A 13,968-nucleotide genomic window follows, 5' to 3' on the forward strand; every position below is an offset into this window, starting at 1 on the left:
TCAAAGTTGTACAATGCACTCTTGTAAAGGCAAGTTTGCCTTTATAAGCCATAAATTTTCACTACAAAGTCGCCAATTTGAAAAAATCCGACATTCATACATTTACCCCCAGGTGTGTGCATGCTCAGTTCAGCCCAGCAAGTGAATGCAGAAAGAGAAAAACAGACCATAATGCAGGTTTAGCTAGTGCAGTGTGTGACAGAGAGAGAATAGGTTACAAATGTTTTACAATGCAATATCTTTAAACATCATTATCTAGTGACAAAGTCTAGTTTAGTCTGATCAATGCCCATTGTAACAATGCCATTTACACTGTCTACACTTTTGCATAATCCTGTATATTATGACAGAAATTCTGTGTACGTTGTACTCACTAGTCAACTGGCAATCACACTGATGATTGAGGGAGAGGGGCTCACATGGTTTCTAAGTCCATGTTCTAAATTTGTTACTATATGTGACATTCTGCCCCCCATCACTTATCACCATGTTACCTCCTTGTGTTTCTTGTTTTCTACACTGACATAAAGCTACGGCTTAAATTTATTTACATAATTATTCTACCAGACTCAGCATTTATGCCTACTATTTGTATAACTGCTGTTTTCAAAGTTTGAAAACTATTGAGCAAACTGAAAAATAACTAGTACGTATGTCAGTATTGCTGTGCATTTATAAGCATGGTGCATATGGATTGTTCCAGGGGTCCTGATGTGCCATTATATAATTGGCTGCTGGGAAAACTAAATCTCCCAGCAGCTATAGAGACAAGAATTGTGACATGGAGAGTTGAAAAACACCCTTTAAAGACAAGACCACTAGTAAGACCAACATAATGTAAGGAGGCTCGATGGGTTTAAGATAGATGCGAGACATAGGTGTTCTGCATCTTGTATCATTTCTACATGTCGTGCAGTGGCAGGAGTACAGGTGGAAAGACAATGCTGGAAGCTCAAGAAGTAAAGTATAGCTTCAGTGAAATCGGAGGCCTCCAGATACAGATTGGGACTGCAAGTCATGCTGTGATGTGTGTTAAGAGCCCTGATGTTTGCCTTTTAAATTTCTAAGAGAGCGCCTGCTCAATCTACATCTGAGATTTACTTAATAACCACCCAAATAATATACATTTAATTGAACATCTAGCAAATACCAGTGTAGGGACTGTTGCTTTATGGTGATTAATTATAATCTTATAAACTTGTAAACCTGGATTAAGGAATAAGATTTTATTAACTGGGAACTGAAATTTAAAGTTGTTTATACTATTTGAGAACTGAACAAAAATACAGTTGTTGTCTGCGCTTATACTTACTATAGCAAATCTCTATATATCCAGCAAATTGAAAGTATGCGGTATTAGTTAATATTTTAATCCACACATTTAAGCTTTCAACTGAATCGACATCATCATTATTTATTTATATAGCATCACCTACTTTGTAGCTCTGTACAGAGAATATTTGTAATTCACAGCCATCACTGCCCCATTGGAACTTACAGTCTAAATTTCCTAATACACACAAGCTAGCATTCATTTTGTCAGCAGCCAATTAACCTACTAGTATGTTTTTGGAGTCAACTGTCCTCAATATTGTGGGTCCTATACCAACATATGTGCTTCAAACAACATTGAAATGCAGGTAAAATTAAATGCATTCACCTATCAAGTATGCAGGCTGACATGCAACAAAGGACTGGTTTATAAACCACACTTAATAGGCCTTATATATGCTGGATGGATAACAGCTAAAATAACATTAGATAGTATTTGGAAACAGAAGAGAAAGAAAATGAGGGCACATTTGGTAAATCCAACACTCTACGGGATACAAGCTGCATGTGCCAAAGCCCTATACCTCGCTCTTGTTCTGATATCCAGTTTGTTTAGAGATTGGGAACTCAAAACATATTAGGGTATTTCGCCAACACTGAAACAAAAATATTCCTTGGCGGCAGGTGCGCTGGTTAGGCGCCACAGTAATATTGTCGCACTCCGGCATCGCTTACCATGCAAATCAGTGAAAATATCCAATAATAAATAAACTAATAAACAAATAATTGGGCGGCGTGACCATAATGCCTAAATCATCAACCAGACAGATTCCTGATTCCACTAAAACAGGTAAATCCCAGAGCATGTGGTGTGAAAATATTGGTTTCTTTGGTAACGATGGTGATGCATTTGGGGTCTTACGCTAGAAACAATAGGACCTTGAGAGAGGAGTGGTTCAATATGTGAACACGGTGTGCGCAATAGGGTCTACTTGTGGAACGATAATCAGGTGAGGTGTAGTATGATTGATAGATGGGACTGAGAGATAGAGAGAAAGAAGTAGGAGAAGGTTCCTGGGATATCCGTGCTTCAGGATTGTTGGTTATATAGATTGCAAAAAGGTCAGTGAGACGTGTAAGAGTATTGTTGATAGAGGTTAGGTTTAAGTCCAAAGTGTTCTCTATATGGGTGAGGCTACTGTGTAAAGTATGTTCCATACAGGTGAGGGTTGTGGAAATATCTGTGGTGTTGGACTGAATAGTGGTATTAGTCTCCAGAATACTGTGATAGCAGGCGTGCAATGATTCCCGTTTACTGACTACTGCTTCCTCAGTCATCTGATGCTCTTCCACATCATGTGCCGCTTCCACCAGCTCATCCTCGGAATTTTCTCCAGCTGTATTAGCCCCTACAATGACAAATTGAAAAACAAAAGTTAATACTGCATTATGTGTTAATATCGTGTTAAGGCAGCTATTGTGAATTATTATTGTACGCATGATGTGAAACGATACATTGTCAATACAATTTTTTACTTTGCTGTGTGTGGTGATTAAAATATAACTTCTTTACTTCTCACTATATGTAACTGCAAATATGTTTGAGTGTAGGATTTGCTACTTGAAAGCCAATTAATTTTTCACAGTAATATATATATATATATATATATATATATATATATATATATATATGTGTGTGTGTGTGTGTGTGTTTGTGTATACCTGGAGCTGTGATAGGCTCGATGACGGATGGGCTACGTCCGATGTCAATGCGGCCCACACCTTGCACCATCTCCGCATCCAAACAGGCCAATGCCCTGGTCTCCAATGCAGTTAGTTCTAGTTGGGCCTGGGGTCCACCGCCTGTCCTTTGCCTCCAGTGCTCTGTGAGTTTGTCTTTAAGGTGACACTTAAAGTCTTGCCACCTGTGTGCAAAATAGACACATTAGAAGGATTAAATTATCCCCAAAACCTTGACACATTTTATATAAGAACAAAGAGCTAATTGGTTCATGATTCCATATTTACCTTTTCTGGACCTCATTCACCTTGCGTCTTATTGGAGCCACGGCATTGATCTCATTTGTTATTTCTTCCCATATTCTTGATTTGGATCCTGCCGAGAGCTGACGCGGAGTGGAGTGGAGCCTATCAACAGGCAATTCCACCAAAATGTCAATTTCAGCATTACTGAAATTGGGCTGGCGTTTTTTTTTTTGCGGCAATGGACGATGAGCCGGAAGGCTGACTTGCTTCTTGTTCAGACATCTCTACAAATTCAAATAAAAATAAGTTTAGTCCATCACTATACCAAAAAGGCGCACACCTAGGCCCATGTAAATTACCACAAATGGAGGGTGGTCCTTTGATGTCAATGTCCTGTGAACCTGCAATGTCAATGGAAAACTAAAGAAGAAAAAAGAAAGGGCAATTATTCCTATGTCAGGTTGCAGACCTAGGGCCATGTTACTTACCAGAAAATCAACCAATCAAAATCTATTCTTGACAGCAAGAACTTTGTCATCCATGCATAAATTGTCAGGGCCGACTATCAAATGCAGTGTAAGTTTTATCGTGGTACCGCTGAGTTCTCTTGCGCAGGCGCCAGCACGCTAGGCCCTCCCATTGGCTGAAAAGTATATTGACAGGTGAGTCAGCCATCTTACTAAAGGTTCCGCGCATGACGTGCAGACACACCGACGTGCACTAAGAACCAATAGTTAAGCAGAATATTAAAGTGTCATTTCCGAGAAAAAATGAGAGCTGCGACATTCTCACTTACTGACCTGCAGGTCCTTACAGCAACGCTGGACCGTTGTTTTGGACCCGTGATCGGCATGTGAGCAATGAGGACAAACTCGCTGGCTATCAAGCCGTACGCAGGCGTCTGTGTTTGCAATCGGGAAGGCGCCGCTCCATCGTTCAATTGAAGCGTAGATGGAGCAATCTGCGAAGACGGCAGCCTGACCTCCTCGCAGAATTAAGGGCAGAAATAGATGCTCGTAAGTCTGGCCAAAACACAATATAATATGCAAATGGATCAGCACACATAAAATATGGAGACATATTTGCAAACGCCTCCCATTCCCATAATAATTATTATTATTATTATTATTATTTATTATTATATATACTTTTTACTGCTTATTATGGTTATTTTGTTTCAAACGTTAACCATTTCATTTATTTTACATGATTGGGATTTACCATTGAAAGTTACCATTAGCTGCATGTTTGTGTATGTTGAAGAAAATAAAAAATTTAAAGTAATATAACACATCATGCTCTTCAGCAGGACGCCAACGCAGCTCCTGACACCACCGCCGCAATGAACAAAAGGTGGTTCCACAGAAGGCGGCATGGGTGGCGGAGGAGTCAGCGGTGGAGGAGGAGTCAGCGGTTGGGGAAGACCTTGCAATTTCACCACTACTCTTCAAGAGCCAGCCTAAAGCACCCTCTCAGCAGCCACAGGTGCTGGTGGAAGAAAGAAAGTGCAGGGAAATTTTCATATAGTTGAGTTTGGACTTTTTTTGCTTTTTACGAGATAGACGTAGGACATGAGAAACAGTTTTCCCTGCCCATTTAGAGTAGAGGCCAGTCTAAGTTCTCCCAATGGGGAAACTGCCCCCCCCCCAACTTCTTGTCTTGTGTGCAGCTGGCTGTCTTAAAAATTGCACCCTAGAGGGTGAGACTCTGCTTGGCAACATTTGCAAGGAAAAAAATGTAAAAAAAACCAACACACAATTATACTATATACTTTTTATTACTACTACATTCAGCAGAATTAAAAAAAAATGGGCCAATTTTTGGGTAACATCCCATTTCTGCACTATACTGAGCTTGAAAAATGCATACACATATGTACAGGAATCTAGACCTAGCATTTCACCACATGAATGTATTAAGAGTGCATTAATTAAATTGTTGTCTTTCCTTTTGTGCAGCGGATGAGGAGTTGATGGGTCCGACCAGACCACACAGCCAGAGGCTGCTGATAGAGCTTCAAAAACATGAGAAAAAATATAAAAAATATAAACAAAAAGCAAAAAAAGTATAAAAAAAATTAGATAAATTTTATTATGTTTTAAAATGTTTGTTACATATTTCATATTGTTTTCGTTTGTACATTAAAAGTGTTTAGTTTAAAATAAAAACTGGTGTGTGATTTGATTTACCAATTTTTATTATTATCATTATAAATTTAAGTAACACTGTTGGTTAAAAGGCAATGGAGGAAAAGGCCAAGCACGGTATAATAGGGTCACACCTCGCATCCGGTTTACAATGTAATAATCCAAAAACACATATCAGTTATATCATTTTCACCAAACTTGCACTATTATATGCAGAGCCGGATTTAGACCTCATAGGGCCCTAGGCAGGATACTGGTTTGGTGCCCCCCCCCCCCCCCTCCCCCGTGAAACAATATTAACTTTTAATAGGTTCTAGAAAAGATAGTGCAGACAATGTTATACCACTAAATATTAACTTTTAATTAAATCCTTACATAAAACAGAGTGCAAATAATGTTGTATATAGCTTTAAATGCTAAGAATTCTTACCCCAAACTTTTTTTTGTAACTATACACTTGACATAAAACATACTGCAAACAATCTTCTATTCCAATTTTTGCTGTTAAATAGAATATATTAACTTTAAACGTCTGATATCAGAGACATGCTCCCCCCATGATTTCGCACTATATAAAGACTTGTAGTGTAATCAGGGGAATAGGTACTATCTCCTGGGTGAGCAGCAGCAGTAAACCACACAAGTCCAGACGTTTCACCATAACAACCACAGACAGTTTATTCACCAGCTTGTAAACAAAATAGAATATAATCAAAATCCTAGCCATCTGGCTACTAGACAATACATTTAGCAAGACCCTTTTTCAGAACTACAACTTATTATTGCTCACTGCAGCAGAGTGTCTGAGGAGGCAGCTCATCTCCTCCCCAGGTCTAAGACATTGGATGCATATCCCAGCTGCCTTTTCACAGACACCTCCCATCTCTTGATCAGTCTGTTTTAAAGTACAACCGACAGGAACAGGAAGCCTCTGTCACAGACTGAAGAGTGCACATTTTTACAATAGAGATAATTACATTTTAATAATAGGATTTTTACAATAATCGTTTAGAATGATAACTTTTCATTACTCACATTTGCTGATGAAAAGAAAGGTTATTTCAGTCCCTGCAGGTTGATATTATTGGTCCAACTCTGCGCACTGTACCTTGATCCTCTGTATGATGTCACTTCAGTCACTGCACGCCCAGTCCAAGCACACTGGGCCTGTGTAAGCTCTCACAGCTCCCTCCTACAAAAAATGTATTTGGGCAAATAAGTTGAAGTACAGAAGAGAACAAAATGTCCCCTACTTCATCACTTTTGCTTCTCCTTCACACTTCCCCTTTAGTACACTGTACTCCCTTCATCATCACACTGTGCCCTCCATCATGCTTTTGCCCTTTAATCATCACACTGTGCACCCTTCACCATCACACTGTGCCCTTCATATTTTTGCTCCCCTTGTTTATTTACCCTCACACGGCCTGTTCCACATTTCTGTCATCATGCCGCTCTGCTACTAATTATTGCCATCATGCCCCTCATGCCCCTCTGCTACTTATTATTGCCATCATGCCCCCTCATTTATTTAATATTGCCATCATGCCCCCTCATATACCTAATATTGCCATCATGCCCCCTCATATATTTAATATTGCCATCATGCCCCCTCCCTTAATACCTGTTTCAAACTTCTCTGACATGGCCCCACAGTTAGTTAACTTACCTTCTATTGTTTACTTCTTTGTCCGATGTCGCGCTGCCGCTGCTCCTCCTCTCTGATCAGCCACTGCTCCTCGCCGACTTCTTGTTGAAAACCACGTCGGGAGTGATGTCATCACGCCCAACGTCATTTTCATGAGGAGAGGAGAGGAGACTGCCGGGTCAAGCCGGTCAGCTGACTTCTTTTTTTTTTAAACTTTATTTTTGCCGTTATGCCGGCGGACAGAGGGGGATGGCAGGCGGAGGGGAGCGCCCCTCTGCCTTGCCTACCCCACTCACCGTCGGCTCTGACAGGGCCCTCTAGGTCCCGCTGGGCCCTAGGCAGTTGCCTAGGGTGCCTAGCGGGAAATCCGGCCCTGATTATATGTGCTGTTTTCTTTACCATGTCATCAGAGGACTTCTGCAGTGTAGCAGTTGTGATATTCACCCATAGGCTGAGCTACCATAGAAGCAGGAGATGTAGCTGTTACAGGGCCCACAGCTGGTGGGGGTCTGCCTCCCCTGTATGCATGTATATTTATCACCATCAAGGGATGATGACATTGCCCTCTCAATGGTCCATCATTAATGCCAGGCTTAATGGCAAAGTTTGCCAATTGTAGAAATAACAACCAGGGCAATAGGCATGCTGACACTTTGGGATTCACAGAGACCATTGGTGGTATAGGTAAACAAAGTAGCATAACAATGGGAATACATATTTTAATGTTAATTACAACCAGCACTATATAACAAACAAGGGTAGTTGTTAAAACATGAATAAACACTTGAGAGATACATCAATGATGTAACTATGGCAAAATGAAAGCGTAGCGTTTGCTTCTGCAAGTAATGCAGAACATACTACTATTTAATGACGTGCACGGCCATGAACACGTATGATAGGAACAGTTGCACCAGAAGTCATTAAACTGCGTTAGGGACAATATGCATCTTGCTGACTTCGGCCATTCGCAACCGACAGATACGTGCATCGGTTCACGTACGTGCGCTGCGCTCATTATGTTCAAGCCCTTAGTGAAGTTTTCAGCATAATACTTTATCACTGTATATACTAGTTTAAATCCTGCACACCAACAAAATTGTATTGTGTATGTTATAGAACAAATTATAACTATGATAATTTGATGACCTCAGCTATCTTCATCTTTACCCGTTATATCACATTAAGCTTTGTGTGCATGTTCAGCCCTCTGCAAAGAAAAAATGTAAGGCTCAGCATATGCTAATATGTGTAATTTATTATCTAGAACTTGGAGGAACGATAGTGATGTAATGTACTGTGAAAAGAAAGATATGTGTCACCTCAGCAAGTAAGGCCTGATCAAGCCAAACTATAATGAAACAATTCAAATGTGTTTTATGTTTAAAATAATACAAAGAGATTTCAATCACAATTCAGAAGAACAGTACTAATTTTGTGAAATAAAAAAATAAAAAAAAATTGTTAAAAAAACTATTAAGATGAAATAAGATCTTAAAAAAGCAAATGAAATTATAAAACTATAATTATCAAGGTTGTAAATAATGCACCTCTGGACTCTAATGTAAAGTTGTTAGCAAAGTACCTAAATATACTATGCAGTTTTTCAATTCGTTGATGAAATCATCAGTCTTCACAATAATCTTACTTATCTTGACATGTTTTTGCTACTTTGTCATTTTTAGTGAATTTCAGCTGAATTTACGTAATTCTACCAGTTTCACTTGAGAGAATATAATTTAAACTGACCATTCAATACATTGAGGGCTTTTCAACATTTAAACTGGTAAATTTGGGGATCTTCAAATTGTTGCTAAGTATTTAATGTTCAATATGCTTATTTTCATCTACTCATCGCGTGGTCCCTATGCATTAGGACATGACTTAGACCCTTTTTACAAGAAATCTGTAAGATTTTTTAAATAAATCCTGCTGATAGCTGTTGTCTTTAACATCAGGCTACCTCACTATACTCTGGAAGGTCATGACATGAGGTTTCTTGGAACAAACCTATTATATCAATAGTTTAGCAATGTGCTATCCTGCTTATCCTGTTACCTAAGCATTCATTCCAAAATATAAGGATTACTCACCACCCACATATCTCCAGTAAAGCTTTAGATTACTTTATCCACTGCTATCATTTCTCAGTGATTATCAAAGCAGAAGAAATTTCATGAAGAAAGCATTTTCTTGTAACCTTTGCCATATACCAGGTTTGCACATTTTCTTGTGGTCTGTGAAACAGCCATGATCTTGCAAAATATGTTTCAGTAGGCAACTCTAGGGAATAGGGAATGCACATATTCCGTACTGTAAAATGCTTGCTGTGAAAAACCTTCATGGTTCAGTAGGCTTTACTCTGTAAATATAATAAAAGCCTAATATTGCAATTACATTAACAATTTTTATTCACCTATAAACAAAGTAATGAGAAAATACAAATACCGTTCTGCTAGTAAATACCCTCAGTATCAGTTCTTTGAAAATTTCAGTTTGTAGATTGTATTTTAAGGAGAATGTGCATTGCTAGTATATATATATATATATATATATATATATATATATATATATATATATATATATATATATATATATATGTGGTAGGTGCAACAGAAGGAGGGCGCAATAGTGATGTCAACAGATTATACTGAACACGGTGGGTACAGAATAGGTTGGCATAAGGATGTGATACAAATCTCTGGGTTGGTATCCAACAATAATGTAGTTGAACCAGTTCACAAATCCAAACGCTAGACAGAATGTTCAAGCATGACAGTCACTGATGTAAAGATAGTCAATTTCTAATGCCACAGTATGAGGTGTGCTAGCTAACCATATGGAGCTCGTTGAACAGAAGTAATACTGTTTGCGATTCAACAGATAGACAGGATTAAGTGGAATTGCGTGTAACGATACAGTTCACCAGATAACAAATCAAATAGGTGGGAGCGTACCAGAAAGTAAAAAAAAAAACCAGCTTATCTGTATCAGGGTCTCCGACAGGAAATCTCAGCTCCGTCTGGTGTGTCAGGAACAGGCAAAACAGCAACTGCAGTATACAGTAGTTCTTAGCCTCAGGCAGCCGTCCCCATACAGTCACCGCTCACAGTCTGTTAATCATCATCGTCATCATCTTCTGGAACAAAAATATCATGCTCTTCTAGTAGAGCAGCAAAGTTCTTGCTGATAAGAGTTCCTATGTATAGGAAGGGCATCACAACACTGAAGACCCTTAGCAAGCCAAACGTTACCTTCTCTGGCTTAGGATAAATTGCACCTGTGCTGCTACCGTTACTGTCCTTTCACTGCTGAGGGTCCGAGAAGCAGCCAGAGCAAGAGGGTTCCTGAGAGAATCATCAACCACCATTGTCCCCTGGCGAACTGCTATAACCTCTAGCACAGGTGCAATTTATCCTAAGCCAGAGAAGGTAACGTTTGGCTTGCTAAGGGTCTTCAGTGTTGTGATGCCCTTCCTATACATAGGAACTCTTATCAGCAAGAACTTTGCTGCTCTACTAGAAGAGCATGATATTTTTGTTCCAGAAGATGATGACGATGATGATTAACAGACTGTGAGCGGTGACTGTATGGGGACGGCTGCCTGAGGCTAAGAACTACTGTATACTGCAGTTGCTGTTTTGCCTGTTCCTGACACACCAGACGGAGCTGAGATTTCCTGTCGGAGACCCTGATACAGATAAGCTGGTTTTTTTTTACTTTCTGGTACGCTCCCACCTATTTGATTTGTTATCTGGTGAACTGTATCGTTACACGCAATTCCACTTAATCCTGTCTATCTGTTGAATCGCAAACAGTATTACTTCTGTTCAACGAGCTCCATATGGTTAGCTAGCACACCTCATACTGTGGCATTAGAAATTGACTATCTTTACATCAGTGACTGTCATGCTTGAACATTCTGTCTAGCGTTTGGATTTGTGAACTGGTTCAACTACATTATTGTTGGATACCAACCCAGAGATTTGTATCACATCCTTATGCCAACCTATTCTGTACCCACCGTGTTCAGTATAATCTGTTGACATCACTATTGCGCCCTCCTTCTGTTGCACCTACCACATCTATTTTCGGCCTTACCAGCCAGAGTTTTGAAGGAAGGCTGCCTCCTCACATGGAAGAGGTGTATATGTGGGTTTAACTTTATCACTTCATTTATACAATACTGCATTGAGCGCCAGTGTTTATATCTTGTTGTCTACATATATATATATATATACATATATATATATAGAGATATATATATATACCATATGGACAAAAGTATTCGGACCATTGCATCAACAGGCACTGTAATGACATTGTGTTCAAAACATATACTTTCATGTGGAGTTGGTCCCCCCTTTGCAGCGATAACAGCTTCCACTCTTCTTGAAAGACTTTCCACAAGATGTTGGAGTGTTTTCTGTGGAAATTTGTGCCCATTCATTCTGTAGAGCATTTATGAGGCCAGGCACTGATGTTGGACTAGAAGGCCTGGCTCGTAAATCTCCATTCCAGTTCATCCCAAATGTTCAATGGGGTTAAGGTCAGGACTCTGTGTGGGCCAGTCAAGTTGTTCCATACCGAACCCATCAAACCATTTCTTTGTAGTCCTTGCTTTGTGCACTTGGGCACAGCCATGTTGGAATAGAAAAAGTCCCCCAAACTGTTGGCACGAATTTGGATTCATAGAATTGTCCAAAATGACTTTGTATGATGAAGCATTACGATTGCCCTGAAAAACAGCCACATACCATTATCCCTCCTCCACCAAACTTCACAGTTGGGATAATGCAGTCAGGCAGGTAACATTCTCCGGGAATCCTCCAAGCCAATTTGACTGCCAAACAGAAAAGCGTGATTCATCAGTCCACAGAACACGTTTCCACTGCTTCACAGTCCATTGTTGGTGTGCTTTACACCATTCCAACTGAAGCTTGGCATTGGTCTTGGTGATGTGAGGCTTATATGCAGCTGTTCGGCCATAGAAACACATTCCATTAAGCTCCTGCCACACAGTTTTTGTGCTTACATTAAAGCCCCTCTCATTTTATGGCTTCCAACACACCAGACACTGTGTTGGCAATCAGGAGTTGCACCTGATGAGGTGCTGTTAAAAAGCTGTTAGACAGGTCTCTCAGTCTCTCACCACCTGCGGAACAGGTCAGATGCCTGTTGAGAGACACTGCAAAATATTTTCAGTAAGTGCTGTTATTTTGTGTTTGTGTGTCCCCAGGTCTTTCACTCTAGAGAGGGTATTACTTGCGTATTGGTTAGAAGCCGGACAGACTAGGATTTTGTTTATGTTTTGTTTGTTTTTGATTCTGGTGAAAAATACTAACTAAGGCTATTCAAATCAAGGCACTGGACTGGTGTGACATTTGTGGCTGATGCGTATGAAGTGCAGCTGTCTACCCCCCAAGGAGACAGTAACCCGAAACCAATTTTGCAACTATATATATATATATATATACATATATATATATATATATATATATATATATATATATATATATATATATATACCGTATATACTCGAGTATAAGTCGACCCGAATATAAGCCGAGGCACCTAATTTTACCACCAAAAACTGGGAAAACTTATTGACTCGAGTATAAGCCTAGGGTGGGAAATGCAGCAGCTACTGGTAATTTTTTATTTTTTTTGAAAAGCTCACTTCTGTTTAATTACTGTAATTTCAGTCAGAGTTTTAAACAATCAGGATAATCACAGTCTTAACAAATGATTTCATAACTTAAACATTTCTATAGGGATTCTATGCACATGGAAACACAAAACAAAAAGACAAGATGATTTGGAAATCACCTGGCAACTCCAACTAGGTAAAGAAAAAACAGGGCAAAACAGCGCAAATTTAACCACAAAAACCTAAATAAAAATGATAGGTTAAATCTATGAATTCATTTTTTGAACAAAAATAACAGTACATGACAAGGAACATTCATAAATGATTATAAAATCATTGGGTACAAAGTAACAAATAAATCAAAGATAATTTAAGCAATACCCTAGGGTGCTCTTGTGTAATGTAAATTGATGCATCTGCAGATCATTGGGTTTGTAAATTTAAAAAAAAATAAAAAAAATAAAAATGAAGCTAGCTCCTTTTAGCTCTCTCTATATAGCTGTTTTACCATGGTACTTATTTTCCATTTGTATAGCCCTATTGGTACTCTCTCTATGTTTTGCGCCATTATCAAGGTTTTGGTTTTTTTTTTACCTTTTTTTTTGTTGTGCATATATAAGTAAAAGGCTTCTCTCTCTCTCTTAGCCAATGTATGAAACCTTTTACTATTCTTTTCAAATGTGTACTGTGAAACAGGAACAACAACAAAGACCAAAAACAAAAAATGAATATGATAATGGTAAAGCAAAAATCAATGTAGGGTGCTGTCACCATAACGAGGAACCCACAGGCTCTTTATCTGGGCTAACTTTTGGAGTGTGTAACCAGGGTTAACCAGCAAACACACACTGCACCAGATCACATCTTACCAGGCTAACTGCAGCCTATCATTCACCTCCATTACCATGGAAATGGAAAAATATTTTCACATTTAAGAAAGTAAAGAATACATAAGTTTATTAAGGCAAAGCACCAAGAAAGCTTTTAAGCAAGGATTAAGTTACACATGTAACATAACACATAGTACAGTACCATTCAGATGCGCTGGTAGCCAACCCTGGGGTATCCCTTTTTAAGGCGTAATCCTTTGTGACAGAGGTGTCACCCCACAGATCCACAACAACATCCCCAGAGATTCAAGAAGAAGAATGAAGCTTACTGGTCCTCAAAGTCCTTCACTTTATGCTCTGATTCTTCAATCAGTTCAGCAGCAGCTGTATTCCCTCGTTAGTCCTGACATCTCTCTCTCTCTCAGCCCCGCAGTG

General features: G+C 39.2%; 1 long non-coding RNA gene across 1 annotated transcript; it reads right to left on the reverse strand.

Moving 5' to 3' along the window:
* Window positions 1-6,440: 6,440 nt before the first annotated feature.
* LOC142142961 (uncharacterized) lies at window positions 6,441-7,218 on the reverse strand. Its single transcript, XR_012689425.1, has 2 exons — window positions 7,075-7,218; window positions 6,441-6,597 (listed from the first exon to the last, which is right to left on the reverse strand). It is a non-coding gene; the product is annotated as an uncharacterized LOC142142961 (long non-coding RNA).
* Between the last annotated feature and the right edge of the window lie 6,750 nt (window positions 7,219-13,968).

This window comes from Mixophyes fleayi, chromosome 3 (assembly GCF_038048845.1).
Source record: "Mixophyes fleayi isolate aMixFle1 chromosome 3, aMixFle1.hap1, whole genome shotgun sequence".
In the NCBI taxonomy this organism is placed as follows: domain Eukaryota; kingdom Metazoa; phylum Chordata; class Amphibia; order Anura; family Limnodynastidae; genus Mixophyes; species Mixophyes fleayi.